The sequence below is a fragment of the Rhinoderma darwinii genome, chromosome 1 (assembly GCF_050947455.1).
Source record: "Rhinoderma darwinii isolate aRhiDar2 chromosome 1, aRhiDar2.hap1, whole genome shotgun sequence".
Taxonomy (NCBI): Eukaryota; Metazoa; Chordata; class Amphibia; order Anura; family Rhinodermatidae; genus Rhinoderma; species Rhinoderma darwinii.
In genome coordinates, this window is record NC_134687.1 from 579,474,116 (window position 1) to 579,488,548 (window position 14,433).

Here is a 14,433-nt window from a genome sequence, read left to right on the forward strand (position 1 = left end):
GATCTGCGATGGATGCCCCTAACGGATCCTCTAACACAGCTGTGAACGAAGCCTTATTTTGTGTACTTTGTAAGTTACATAAATACACAGGGAATTTGGTTACATGTTTAATGTTGTTAAGTGATATAGTTTAATGGAAAAAAAAAAAAAAAGAATCATGAATGTGTTTCCTTTTTCCTTTCGTCTTAGATTGGGAAAGGTTTTATAAATGTGACATATCAGTAGCATAGAATGGTTTTGTATATGTACAATCTTAATTTAGGTTATTGACAGCACAAACTAGATCAAGTGTTACGTATAGGTGTGTTGTTGTGGTTAATGTGAAAGGCAATGCAATGAAAAAATAGTGAATTTAATGTTGTGGATAAGTAAAATATACCCGACGTTATGCTTATACTACAATTTCTATCAGTATTCAACTGCTCAGTTGACTCAGTGATCATCTGGGGCTAAAGTTGGCCATTAGATTTCTGTCTGAGGATCCCAATGATTGCGGCTGCCAGACGTCTGCTGTCCAGGGCACCTGGGAATGGAAAGGATGGGTTTTTACCTCTCCAATCGTATTATTTTCGCTGGAGATAAGTGGCAACAGAAGGGTCTGACAGCTGCTTATCCCCTTCTATTGAAATAAAGACTGATAGGCCAAGGTACATGTTATTGGGGACATCTGGGCTGATAATTGTTGACTGAGCAATCCTTCAGCTAACAGCTATCTAATATCTATGGATAATCTTAGTTGCTGTGTCATTGGGTTAGCCATGATTTAAAGTGTACCTCTTATTTAAGCAGCAGACTTACGCAGCCTTTTATGTGGGCTGCAATTCATATATAAATGTGCCAGAGCTTCACAGAAATGACTATTTAGTGCCTCAGAGATATATCTGGCTCCTTATGAACTGGCAGTATTCACTGAACAGCGGTAAATTCTATAAGTTCATGCCCATCTTTTAGCATCATGTCCTTTTTAGGTACAACATCCTGTGCTTCTTAATATATATCAAATGATATGGAAACCTTTGAACTAAAATTTTTCTTTTAATAAAACAATGTTTTAGGTGATTTTAAGCAACTTTGTAATTGACCTTAATTAAAGAAATGTTTTTACTTTTTAAGATACAGCTTCTATGTATCCTATATACATAGAAGCTGTATCTTGCCATTGAAGCCGATTCTGTCAGTTCAGCTGAACTGACGTCTTTGCTGAAAGATGGTTCTCCATGTCTCTGATACACAGGATCCAGCTAATAAAGTTTATGAACTTAGATGTGATCATTATTAGCTCGATCCTGAGTGTCAGAGACATGGAGGACCATCTTTCAGCCAAGCCGTCAGTCCTGTTGACCTGACGGAATTGGCTTTGATGGCAAGATACAGCTTCTATCTATACAGGATACATAGAAGCTGTATCTTAAAAAGTGAAAAAATAATAATAATTAAAGTCAATTGAAAATTTTGTTAAAAACGACATAACACACTGTTTTATTAAAACACCCTAGTGGTGCCAGATTTTTGTCAAAATGGTGTTCAAAGTTGGACATTCACTTTAAGAGTATCCATCATGGGCCCTGGCTATATTTTGTTAGCTTTGTATACAGTGCATTATGAAAAAAATGGAGGCAGTCTTGGTACCATTGAGCCTAATGGTTATCAGCCCATAAACTTACTGACAATGGGGATATGGCTTCTGTCTTAGGGCCCTATTAGACAGGCAGATATTCTTTCATGAACGAGCGACAAGTGATGATTTAGCGAGTCATTTACTTTCAAAACATGGTCTATTACCCGTGACAATAATTGCTGTTCAGTCGTTACTGCGATCATTGCTCATTCGCCACTACCTCATCTCTGAACTGCTGACTGGAAGATTTCTGATTAGACTAGGGGATGTGGCAGCGACGAACGATAATCATTCACCCAGGTAGATGTGCCACATCGAACGATTATACAAAAATTTTTACGACAATCGCTCCGTCTAATAGGGCCTTTTGTCCATGGTTTATTACATGTATGCTCTATTACAGACACATATTTGCATGAATGGTTCTACAATGGAGAGCAATATACAGAAGAGACACCATTCTTCCCACAGAGAATAGGGACAGATTATTCTTTTTGCTTTGTATATGAGGAATAATAAACAATATAATATTGCAGTTAGCTTACAGTTAAGATGACATATACCCCAGAAAATTGCAGCAGGAGCTCTTTAAATGCTACTTTGATGGGATGGGAATTGTATTTCATAAAGGTTGTCAGGTTGTTTTGCCGACATTGAAAAGCTTGAGAATGATGTTTCAATTGTACTGGATGGACTGGAATTTTGTACCACCTAAACTGGTTCAATACAGTAAACTATGTATGTAAATGAGGAGGACTGATAACTCAATACAATTTAACCAGCATTACAAATTAATTCTGAAAAATAACTTTGTATGGTAAATATTTTGCCTTTAAGGTAGTAATGGTAAATCGCTACTAACTTGCTGCTAAATTTGTCTTACAAGTACAACTATATTATGTAGTGTTATGATAAATATTATTCATGCTGGACTCTAATGGATCTGTTCAATTGAAGTTTCTGGGTGGTCGTTTCTTTTGCCTTTAATAACTTTTCTATGTTTAATGAAACTTAGCTTTTACAATTATTATTGAGATTATTAACTAATGAGCCAAAATATTCTACCGTGCATTCAGGGAAACTAGAATATAATCATGGACACAGAGTGTGATACACATTAGAGTGGTTAAGGAGTACTTAAAAGGATTTTTCCATGTTTAAGAACAGTATTAGGTAGTACTGAGTTAATAGTTAAAGAGCGTCTCTTATTCTGGAGGACCCAACAAGTCTGCGCATTACATAAATACCCCATTGATTTCAATGAGAACTATGTAATGCTTCATTTTCCCCATGATGGCGCTGTCGGGTTGCTGTCATAGATTACAGCTGATTACTGAGGGTCATTATATGGTCAGGAGACCCTTCAAACAGATTCCAACACATCCCAACAGATCACATTGATTGATAATGGGGTCTGTCAGGGTTTCAGTATTTTTTACAGCAAGAACAGCGCTGTAAGGAAACCCTGATGGAAAGGGAAAAGCATCAGCGACAACAAAGTCTTACACAGTAAGAAAACGTGTTTGACAACGGGGTGGAAATAAACTGCTGTCTGTTTCCAGGGGCAACCAAAAAGCAGCTCGGAATGTGAATGGACATGAAATAATTAAAATCTAAATTAGAAATGAAAAGTATTAGTTAATTCCCTTGCAATTTATGTAGGATTAATTCCCATTAAATTGACATGTAAAATCTGTTTGGTGTGGTATTCGAAGCAGTAGAAAAATGCCAGATGTGAACTTACGGTAATGAAAATGTCTTAAAATTAACTTTTATGTTTATTACGTAGTTTACAGGACTCTGTAGATTTAAAACATATGAATGGACTATGTGACCTGTACATAATTGTGCTCCATGTTATAATACGGATGTATTGTAAATGTCAAAGGAGTATGTCAAAGGACTAAAATATTGATGGCCTATTCATAGGATAGGCCATTAATGTTTCATCGGTAAGGTCTGACTTCAACGGGGCTAAGATGTAGTACCAGGCACAACCTTATGTACAGACGAGTCGCTGTGCCTGAAAAATAAGTCCCTTGTTTCCGCTGATCAGAGGTAGTCCTGTAAATCGGACGCTTCACCGATCAACCATTGATAGCCTATCATAGGTCATCTATGTTTTAGTTCTGGAAAGCACCTATAAAATGTTACAATACTGTTCAAATATAATCACATGGTAGAATGTGCTGCAGGAAAGAACATTTATAAATCTCAATAGCTAAGCCTAAAATACATACAGTGAAATCTCTTTAAGACAACCACCCAAAATTGCATTGAAATGTGGTCTTCTAGCAGGGTGGTCTTCTCAAATAAGATGGGCAGTATGCACTGTATATGGTGGAAAAGTAAATCTGTGACATGAGTTCTGGTCTAGATAAGGGAGTGGTCATCTTACAGTGGTGGTCTTTTGGAGAGGTTTCACTGTATATCAGATTATTACTGGAAATTTCCAAGGAAAGTTCAACATTAGTAAATAAAATGAGCAAAAAATGAGCCCAGGAATATTTCCATTGAACAGATCATCATAGACTGTAGATATTTTAGTATGACAAGTCTATAATGCTATCTAAGGTTTTCTAGCCAAAAATAGTTAAATACCTCAATCAATCTCTGAATGTCAGTTTGGTACTCTGGTTACACAAGCCATTATAAGTCATGACAATGTGTATTTCAATTTATATTTGATGTCTCTCATTGTTATGTCTGTGTTCTCTTTTTTTCCTTTCAGAGCAAAATAAATTTATTTTCTTGGAGGTTTATTATCTCAAGTGTTGTTTCTAATAAAATAATAGATATGAACATGTATAGCCTGTGGTTTTCAATAATGAATGTATAATGTCCCATTACCTTTTATGAAGTTACACGGGTCTTTAGGGAAATTCCACCTAAGTGGTTGGTAAACACACAGTTACATATAGTTACATATTTAATAAGGTTGACTTAAAACTTACACTATATAGCTAAAAGTTTGTGGAAACCTCTCCTAATTATTAAGTTCTGATGTTTCAGCCACACCCGTTGCAAACAGGTGCATAATACAAAGCACACAGCCATAGAATCTCCATAGACAAAAGTTTAGTAGTAATATAGGTGGTACTAAAAAGCTCAGTGAATTTAAATGTGACACTGTCATAAGAGTCCACCTTCGCCAGCAGTCAGTTTCTGAGATATTTGATCTGTTAAATCAGCCCCGGTCACCTATGAGTGCTATTATTGTCAAGTGGATACGTCTAGGAGTAACAACAGTTTAGCCATGAATAGGTAGACCACATAAATATACAGAGCGGGGCTGCCAAGGTTTGAAGCTCATGCCATTTAAAAATCGCCTATCCTGTTGCATTACTTACTACAGAGTGAACAGTGCATCTGAACTTTCATGGCATGGGTTTTCATGGTTGAGCAGCTGCACACAAGCATAAGATCACCATGCGCCATGCACGCTGCCACTGGACTATGGAGCAACGGAAACACGTTCTTTGGAGTGATGAATCACATTTCACTATCTGGCAGTCTGATGGAAGAATATGGGTTTGGCAGATGTCAGGAGAACGCTACCTACCAGCATAGGGCCTACTGTAAAATTTGGTGGAGTAGGGATAATAGTCTGGGGCTGTTTTTCAGGGTTTGACTAGGCTCCTAATTTCCAGTGAAAAGTAATGTAAATGCTACAGAATACAAAGGTATTTAAAACTATTGTACAGTATGCTTCCAATTTTGTGGCAAGTCCTTTTTTTGTTCCAGCATGACTGTGCCCCTGTGGACAATGTGAGGTCCATAAAGATATGGAAAGACGAGATTGGTGCGGAGGAACTCAAGTGGAGCCCTGACCTCAACCCTATCCAAAGCCTTTGAGATGAATTGAAACGTTGATTGCAAATCAGACCGTCATCCAACATCAGTGCCTAACCTCACAAATACTCTTTTGACTGAATGGGCACAAATTTCCACAAACATACTACAAAATCTTGTGGAAAGCCTTCCCAGAAGAGTGGAGGTTGTTATAGGCGCAATGGGAGCCCAACTCTATATTAAAACCTATAGCCTTGGAATGGGATGTCTAATAAGCTCATATACTGTAGGTGTAGTGGTCAGGTGTCCACATACTTTTGGCCATACAGTGAAAGTTCACTAAGTTCCACCTACATGCATAAAACCCTCCATGATGCTGAAACCAATTGTCTTTTTTGGGGGAAAAATACAATCTTTTCCTGACTCCAAGTTTGGCAATCCTAACAAATCCCTCAATCAATGACCCATCTCAGCAATCTAATGTAGATAACTAATTTCTTTTTAGAAATACAGGCAGACTCCTTTTAAATGAATGTAATAAATCACAAAATCCAGAGGCAGAGAGCTCCATAAGGTGACTGCTCTTAAATATAATGGTGGCGACAAATCTTTTATCTGTTCTAGATGTAATAGATGCCCCTTTGCTGTTTTTACAGTTTTGTGTAGAACAGAGAGAGGAAAAATAATTCATATATATATATATGCACAGACACAAATTGTGTGTATAGCCAGCTGGCAAAGATGTTAGCCTCCATTATGTAAGAAACTAAAGGCAGTAATTTGGAGCACATACTGTAATGGCAGGGGGGTAGGGAAACAGACAGTGAGCACTAATCTACCCACCACTCAGTCCCTGCCTACTTGCAACGACCCGCCCTAGGCGACGGGGTACAACTGGGCGACGGTCCCTACGCTCAGTAGGTGCACGACAGACAAACAGACAAGGGGACACAAGCAAAGGAAATGGGGCAGTTGCCCACGGCAACACCGTGAGCAACAAGAGAGGTGAACGAGCCGAGTCAAACCAGGAATGTACGAGGTACCAAACGCAGAGCAGGAGAGTAGTCAGTAAGCCGGGGTCAGTATGAAGCAAGGTCAAATAGCTAGGAGCTGCAGCAAGGCCAGGAAACCACACGAGAAGAATCACAAGCAAAGGAGGAACAGGAAAGGCAGGTATAAATAGACAGACGGCGGGAGCTAGCTCCGTCTGGCCAGGCTGCGATAGGCTCTCCCACTCCTAAGCCTGCCATCCTGAGTGGTGAAAGATGGAGTCAGTCTCAGAGACATAGAACCAGGTGCAGACTGATTACCCATGGGCGTATACACAGAAGTTGTGCCTGGCAGATCCTTTACAGTACCCCCCCTTTTATGAGGGGCCACCGGACCCTTTCTAAGTGGACCTGGTTTATTGGGGAAATGAAGGTGGAACTTCCTGACCAATACCCCAGCGTGAACATCCCGGGCGGGTACCCAAGTCCTCTCCTCAGGCCCGTATCCTCTCCAATGGACCAGGTACTGGAGGGAGCCTTGGACCATCTTGCTGTCCACAATCTTGGCCACCTCGAATTACACCCCCTCAGGGGTGAGAACGGGAACAGGAGGTTTCCTCGAGGGAGCCCAGGACAGGGAGCAGCGTTTAAGGAGGGAGGCATGAAACACGTCGTGTATACGAAAAGATGGGGGCAACTCCAGTCGGAAGGAGACAGGATTGAGGACTTCAATGACCTTATACGGCCCTATAAACCGGGGAGCAAACTTCTTGGACGGGACCTTAAGGCACAAGTTCTTAGACGATAACCACACCAGATCCCCGACCATAAACAAGGGGTTAGCAGAACGTCTTCTATCAGCCTGAGTTTTTTGTATACTCTGGGACGCCTCTAGGTTCTTCTGAACCTGGGCCCAGACAGTGCACAGTTCCCGATGAACGACCTCTACCTCGGGATTGTTGGAACTACCAGGTGAAATGGAGGAGAACCGTGGATTAAACCCAAAATTACAAAAAAGGGGGAGACCCCTGACGAGTTACTGACCCGGTTATTAAGGGAAAATTCGGCGAGGGGAATGAATGAGACCCAATCATATTGATAGTCAGAGATAAAACACCTTAAATATTGTTCTAGAGACTGATTAGTCCTCTCAGTTTGGCCATTAGTTTCAGGATGGAAGGCAGAGGAGAAGGACAGATCAATCTCCAACTTTTTACAGAAGGCTCTCCAAAACAATGAAACAAATTGTACCCCTCTGTCCGAAACAATATTGACAGGGACCCCATGGAGACGCAGGATGTGTTTGACAAACAAGGTAGCTAACGTCTTAGCATTGGGTAGTTTCTTGAGGGGCACAAAGTGGCACATCTTACTGAAGCGGTCTACTACCACCCACACCACCGACTTGCCTTGAGATGGAGGCAAATCGGTGATAAAATCCATGGAGATATGGGTCCAAGGTCTCTGGGGAATGGGCAAAGAACGTAGTAAGCCCGCTGGTCGGGACCTGGGAGTCTTGGACCTGGCACAAACCTCACAAGCGGCGACGTAGGCCTTAACGTCTTTAGGCAACCCAGGCCACCAATAGTTTCTGGCAATGAGGTGTTTGGTACCCAGGATGCCTGGATGACCAGATAGTGTGGAGTCATGATTTTCCCTAAGTACCCTTAGCCGGAGTTGCAGGGGAACAAACAGCTTGTTCTCAGGAAGGTTCCCGGGAGCTGAACCTTGATCAGCCGCAATTTCAGAGACTAAATCAGAATCAATAGAAGAAACGACTATACCAGGAGGCAAAATACAAGCAGGATCTTCCTCCGAAGGAGGGCTGGCAACGAAGCTACGCGACAGTGCATCGGCCTTAATATTTTTAGACCCAGCCCTATAGGTAACCAAAAAGTTGAATCTGGTAAAAAATAGCGCCCATCGAGCTTGTCTCGGGTTTAGCCTCCGGGCAGATTCTAGGAAAACCAGATTCTTGTGGTCGGTAAGGACCGTTACCTGGTGCCTAGCCCCCTCCAGGAAGTGGCGCCACTCTTCAAATGCCCATTTAATGGCTAAGAGTTCGCGGTTGCCAATATCATAGTTACTCTCAGTGGGCGAAAACTTCCTGGAGAAGTAGGCACAGGGACGGAGATGGGTGAGGGACCTGGTACCCTGGGACAAGACAGCCCCCACTCCCACCTCGGATGCGTCAACCTCCACGATAAATGGCTCCATTTGGTTGGGCTGGACCAGCACCGGAGCCGAGATAAAGCACTTCTTAAGGACCTCAAAAGCCTGGAGAGCCTCAGGAGGCCAGTGGAGGAGATCAGCACCTTTGCGAGTAAGGTCCGTAAGAGGCTTAGCGATGACCGAGAAGTTAGCAATAAATCTCCTGTAATAATTAGCGAACCCCAAGAAACACTGTAACGCCTTCAGGGAGGCAGGTTGGACCCATTCCGCCACAGCCTGGACCTTGGCGGGGTCCATGCGGAATTCATGAGGAGTGAGGATTTCACCCAAAAATGGTATCTCTTGCACCCCAAACACACATTTTTCGGTCTTAGCAAACAGTTTGTTTTCCCGAAGGACCTGGAGCACCTTCCTGACATGCTCAATGTGGGAGGACAAGTCCTTGGAAAATACGAGTATGTCATCAAGGTACACTACAAGAAATACCCCCAGGTAATCCCTTAAAATCTCATTTATGAAATTCTGGAAGACCGCGGGGGCATTACACAACCCAAAGGGCATGACGAGGTATTCGAAATGACCTTCGGGCGTGTTAAACGCAGTCTTCCACTCATCCCCCTCTTTGATGCGGATAAGGTTATACGCCCCCCGTAGATCAAACTTAGAGAACCATTGGGCCCCCTGGACTTGATTAAAGAGATCAGGAATCAAAGGAAGGGGATACTGGTTCCTTGCAGTGACCTTATTCAAGTTACGGTAGTCAATGCATGGCCTAAGACCACCATCCTTCTTCCCTACGAAGAAGAAGCCAGCACCTACCGGAGAAGTAGAGGGGCGAATGTAACCCTTGGCCAGGCATTCTTGTATATACTCTCTCATGGCCTCACGTTCGGGACAAGAAAGGTTAAATATCCTACCCTTAGGGAGCTTAGCTCCTGGTACCAAATCGATAGCGCAATCGTATTCTCTATGAGGAGGTAACACTTCGGAGGCCTCCTTAGAGAAAACATCGGCGAAGTCCTGAACAAACTCAGGTAGCGTGTTCACCACCTCAGGGGGAGAAATAGAATTAACAGAAAAACATGACGTCAAGCATTCATTACCCCATTTGGTAAGCTCCCCAGTATTCCAGTCAAACGTGGGATTATGCAACTGCAACCAGGGAAGGCCTAAAACCAAATCGGACGATAATCCCTGCATCAACAGTACAGAGCACTGCTCCAAATGCATGGAGCCAACAAGGAGTTCAAAAACGGGTATGCTGAGTAAAATAACCATTAGCAAGAGGAGTGGAGTCGATACCCACTACCGGGACAGGTTTAGGCAAGTCAACAAATGGCATAGCTAGAGACATAGAAAATTCCACAGACATGATATTAGCAGAAGACCCTGAATCCACGAAGGCACTGCCGGTAGCAGACCTACCACCAAAAGAGACCTGAAAGGGAAGCAAGATTTTATTACGTTTCATATTTACGGGAAATACCTGTGCGCCCAAGTGACCTCCCCGATGATCACTTAGGCGCGGAAGTTTTCCGGCTGCTTATTCTTACGCCTAGGACAGGTGTTCACTTGATGTTTGTCATCCCCACAATAGAAGCAGAGACCATTCTTCCTGCGGAACTCTCCACGTTGTCGGGGGGACACGGAGGCCCCGAGTTGCATAGGTACCTCCGAGTCTTCCGTGGAAGAGCGAAGCAACGGGACCTCGGGAGGCATCATGGGGGAGTCAGAGGGGAAAACACAAAACCGTTCAAGTTGTCGTTCCCTGAGACGTCGGTCAAGTCGTACCGCTAAAGCCATAACCTGGTCTAAGGAGTCAGAACAGGGATAGCTAACTAGCAGGTCTTTCAGGGCGTTCGACAGACCCAACCTAAACTGGCACCTTAAGACAGGGTCATTCCACCGAGAAGCTACGCACCACTTCCTAAAGTCAGAGCAATACTCCTCCACAGGTCTCTTACCCTGACGTAAGGTCACCAGCTGACTCTCGGCAAAGGCAGTCCTGTCAGTCTCGTCATAAATGAGTCCGAGAGCAGAAAAGAAACGGTCAATGGAGGAAGGTTCAGGGGCCAGGGAGAAGGCCCATTCCTGGAGCCGGGACATAATTATACCCACCCGCTGGCTCTCAGAACCTGAGGAGTGGGGCTTTAAGCGAAAGTAGAGCTTACAACTCTCCCGAAAGGAGAGAAAAGTCCTCCGGTCGCCTGAGAACCGGTCAGGCAACTTGAGGTGGGGTTCAAGAGGTGAGGTGAGGGGTACTACCATGGCAGCGTCAGGCTGGTTGACCCTCTGAGCCAGGGCCTGGACCTGTAGGGAGAGACCCTGCATTTGCTGAGCCAGGGTCTCAAGGGGGTCCATAATAGAGTGAGGGACCAGGGTAGCCTAGGTATATGGGCTTGTGATTATGTAATGGCAGGGGGGTAGGGAAACAGATAGTGAGCCCTAATCTACCCACCACTCAGTCCCTGCCTACTTGCAACGACCCGCCCTAGGCGACGGGGTACAACTGGGCGACGGTCCCTACGCTCAGTAGGTGCACGACAGACAAACAGACAAGGGGACACAAGCAAGGGAAATGGGGCAGTTGCCCACGGCAACACCGTGAGCAACAAGAGAGGTGAACGAGCCGAGTCAAACCAGGAATGTACGAGGTACCAAACGCAGAGCAGGAGAGTAGTCAGTAAGCCGGGGTCAGTATGAAGCAAGGTCAAATAGCTAGGAGCTGCAGCAAGGCCAGGAAACCACACGAGAAGAATCACAAGCAAAGGAGGAACAGGAAAGGCAGGTATAAATAGACAGAGGGCGGGAGCTAGCTCCGTCTGGCCAGGCTGGGATAGGCTCTCCCACTCCTAAGCCTGCCATCCTGAGTGGTGGAAGATGGAGTCAGTCTCAGAGACATAGAACCTGGTGCAGACTGATTACGCATGGGCGTATAAACAGAAGTTGTGCCTGGCAGATCCTTTACACATACATTTAAAGGGGTTGTCCAGTCATAAGAAATTGATGGCCTATACTCTGGATAGGCCATCCACATCTGATCGGTGGTGGTGTGACGCGTGGAAACCCCCGTCGACAAGCTGTTTTGAATGGGATGCGGCGCTCATACGAGCGCTGCTTCCCCTTCTTTACTGTCATTGCTCGCCGACACACTTGGAGTGGCGGTTCACAGTATTACAGCCTTCTCCCATTCACTTGAATGGGAGAAGCCTGTAATACTGTGAACTGCCGCTACAATAGTATCGGCGATTCACAGTACGAGCAGGTAAGAAATTAACAGGAAGCAGCAATCGTACAAGCGCCGCGGCCCCTTCAAAACAGCTGATGACGTGGGTGCCGGGATTCAGACCCCCACCGATCAGATATTGATGGCCTATGCTGAGGATAGGCCATCAATTTCTTATGACTGGACAACCCCTTTAAGCTTACAACAGAAAGACTACGCAGCAACACATTCTTACCTGGAGGTGCACTCTAATTAACCTAGAGAAAGACAAAACACAAATCCCTTGGCCAACTGATGCCAACTTTGCCTCACAACAGTTGGACAATTTCAATAGTGTAACAATACCTAGAGAAAGAACCAAGCGGCCGGCAGAATTCTAGTCCAGAATTTAACTCAGCTGTCCCCTGGACTAAGTTGCCTCTTGCTATGGGCAACGGCAAACAAAAGTCTCTTGTAATGTAGCGGGAAGGGTATAACATGGAGGAGGATAGAAGCAAGGTCGGGCTCATTGCACTGGTAGCTAGAGGTGAGTAGAGATGGCGCTGTAAGGTGGACAGTTAAGTAAATGATAATACCCCTCCCACTAGAAGGGGCCACCAAAATCTTAAGACCAGGTCCCTGCAGGTTTTCAGAATGACATTTTATAATCAACTAATGAGCATGTATAGTCCTGACTAATACTGAGGATCTTTCCTCTGGTCTGTATCTTTTCCAATGGACCATTCTCCCTGTCCCCTCTGGTATCAATTATTCGTTACACTTCAAATTCTTGATGGTATTATACTACAACCATAGGAGAAGATGGCTTGGCTTAGAAAAGCTGGAAATTTCGGTAAGCAGTTGTTGAAAGTACTTTGGATGTTCATAGATACTGGCAGTTGCAGACAGAACGCTGCAGGATGGATAACCTCCAAAATCTGACGGACTCTTAAAACTAAGATTCTTAGTGGACAGCCAGACCTTGTCCCCAACATTAAAGGATGGGCCCAGGTAACGTCTCCTATCAGCAGCAGTTTTTTTTTTTTTGTAAGGGATTCCTGGGTGAGCAGAAGAAAATGTATATTTTTCAGATCCCAGACCCCAAAATTAATACAGACCCCAAATTAAATTCAGATCCCAGACCAGACCCCAAAATTCAGATCCAGAACCATAGCAAAAAATAATTTTTAGACCCCAGACCCCTCTATTTATTTACCGCTCCCAGGTCCTCTTCAGCTCTGGGTGCATACAGCGTCCTGACGCTGCACAGCTTCTGGACCCAGTGTGATGGCATCTGGAACTAAAGAGTACCTGGGAGTTAGAAACGGTAAGTGAGGCATTGGGGAGGTGATGAGAAGTATCGTAGGGGATGCGGGCTGTGCTGGGTTATTCAAAGATGCCCATGAATGAGAACGCAGAGGACACATCAACTGTAAACCATTTGACTTAATTGCTGTTTAGACACTCTATGGCGGTATTATTTGTGGATGGCATGTATGCTTTCAGAGGTTTGAATGACATCTCTACAGGCATCACTGACACATGAGACTTAAATCGGGCAGGGGCAGTGTTGGTTTAGTACAAAAATCAAAATCTTATATACTTATTTGAACTATCCGACTGTGACGCCAATACACAACAGGACAGTAAACAGTCGATCAATATGTGCATCTAGCTGACGTATACTGTAGTCGTCCAGTTGTCCTGCACTGGCGGCTGAGTAGGAGAGTTGAAATAATTAAGAAGGTACAAACCCCTTTGTTTCACTGAAACCCTACCTACTTTTCCCCACATAGCGACATATATTCCCATGGCCCTTGGCCCCCTGTCCCTACCAGCATTAGTGCTTTTATCCCGGCTAATAAATATATAATGTATATAAATATATATATATATATATATATATATATATAATTGTTTCTCATATACAGCATTCTACGAATATAGAGGTAGTTATAGAAGTGTAGCAGTATTATTTGTGTACTAAAAAGATTCCTATAGTGCTTCCCAGTCAGTGCAATAAATATTGCATAGTGCCATCCGAAATAATGACAAAAAAGAGAAAAAATAAATAAATACATTTTTCTGACAAAAACACTACACACTGGGTTACAAAAATATGAAAATGTTAATTGATTTAGATATAAATATGGAATATATATGTGAGAATATAATATCCCAACGCATTACATACAAAAACAGTATTAGGCCGGGTTCACACTGAGTTTTTTGCAGGCAGAAAATCTGCCTCAAAATTCAGTTTGGAAGTTTGAGGCAGATTTTCCTCTGCCTGCACGCCGATTCTCGCTGTGTTTTTCGCCCGCGGCCATTGAGCGCGGCGGGCATAAAACGCTGCGAAATACGCTTTCTCTGCCTACCATTGATGTCAATAGGAGGTCAGAGGCGTAATCGCGCGAAGATAGGACATGTCCCGTCTTTCTCCCGCGAACCGGTTTTACCGCTCACGGGAGAAAACCGCCCCCGCCTCCCATTAAAATCAATGGGAAGCATTTTCGGCCGTTGTTTTGCAGAGCGGTTTCCGCTTAAAAAAACTCGGTGTGAACCCAGCCGAAGAGACCGCATTTAGGCTATGTTCACACGGGGTATTTTGCCGAGTTTTTGACGCGGAAACCGTGTCGCAAAACTCGGCAAAAACG

General features: G+C 43.8%; 1 long non-coding RNA gene across 1 annotated transcript in view; it reads right to left on the reverse strand.

The window, feature by feature from the left end:
- The window catches only part of LOC142661846 (uncharacterized), a 61,696-nt gene that overhangs the window by 14,624 nt on the left and 32,639 nt on the right, over window positions 1–14,433 (reverse strand). The window contains exon 2 of the long non-coding RNA XR_012850827.1: window positions 4,469–4,506. This is a non-coding gene — a long non-coding RNA (uncharacterized LOC142661846). The remainder of the gene's footprint in view (window positions 1–4,468; window positions 4,507–14,433) is intronic.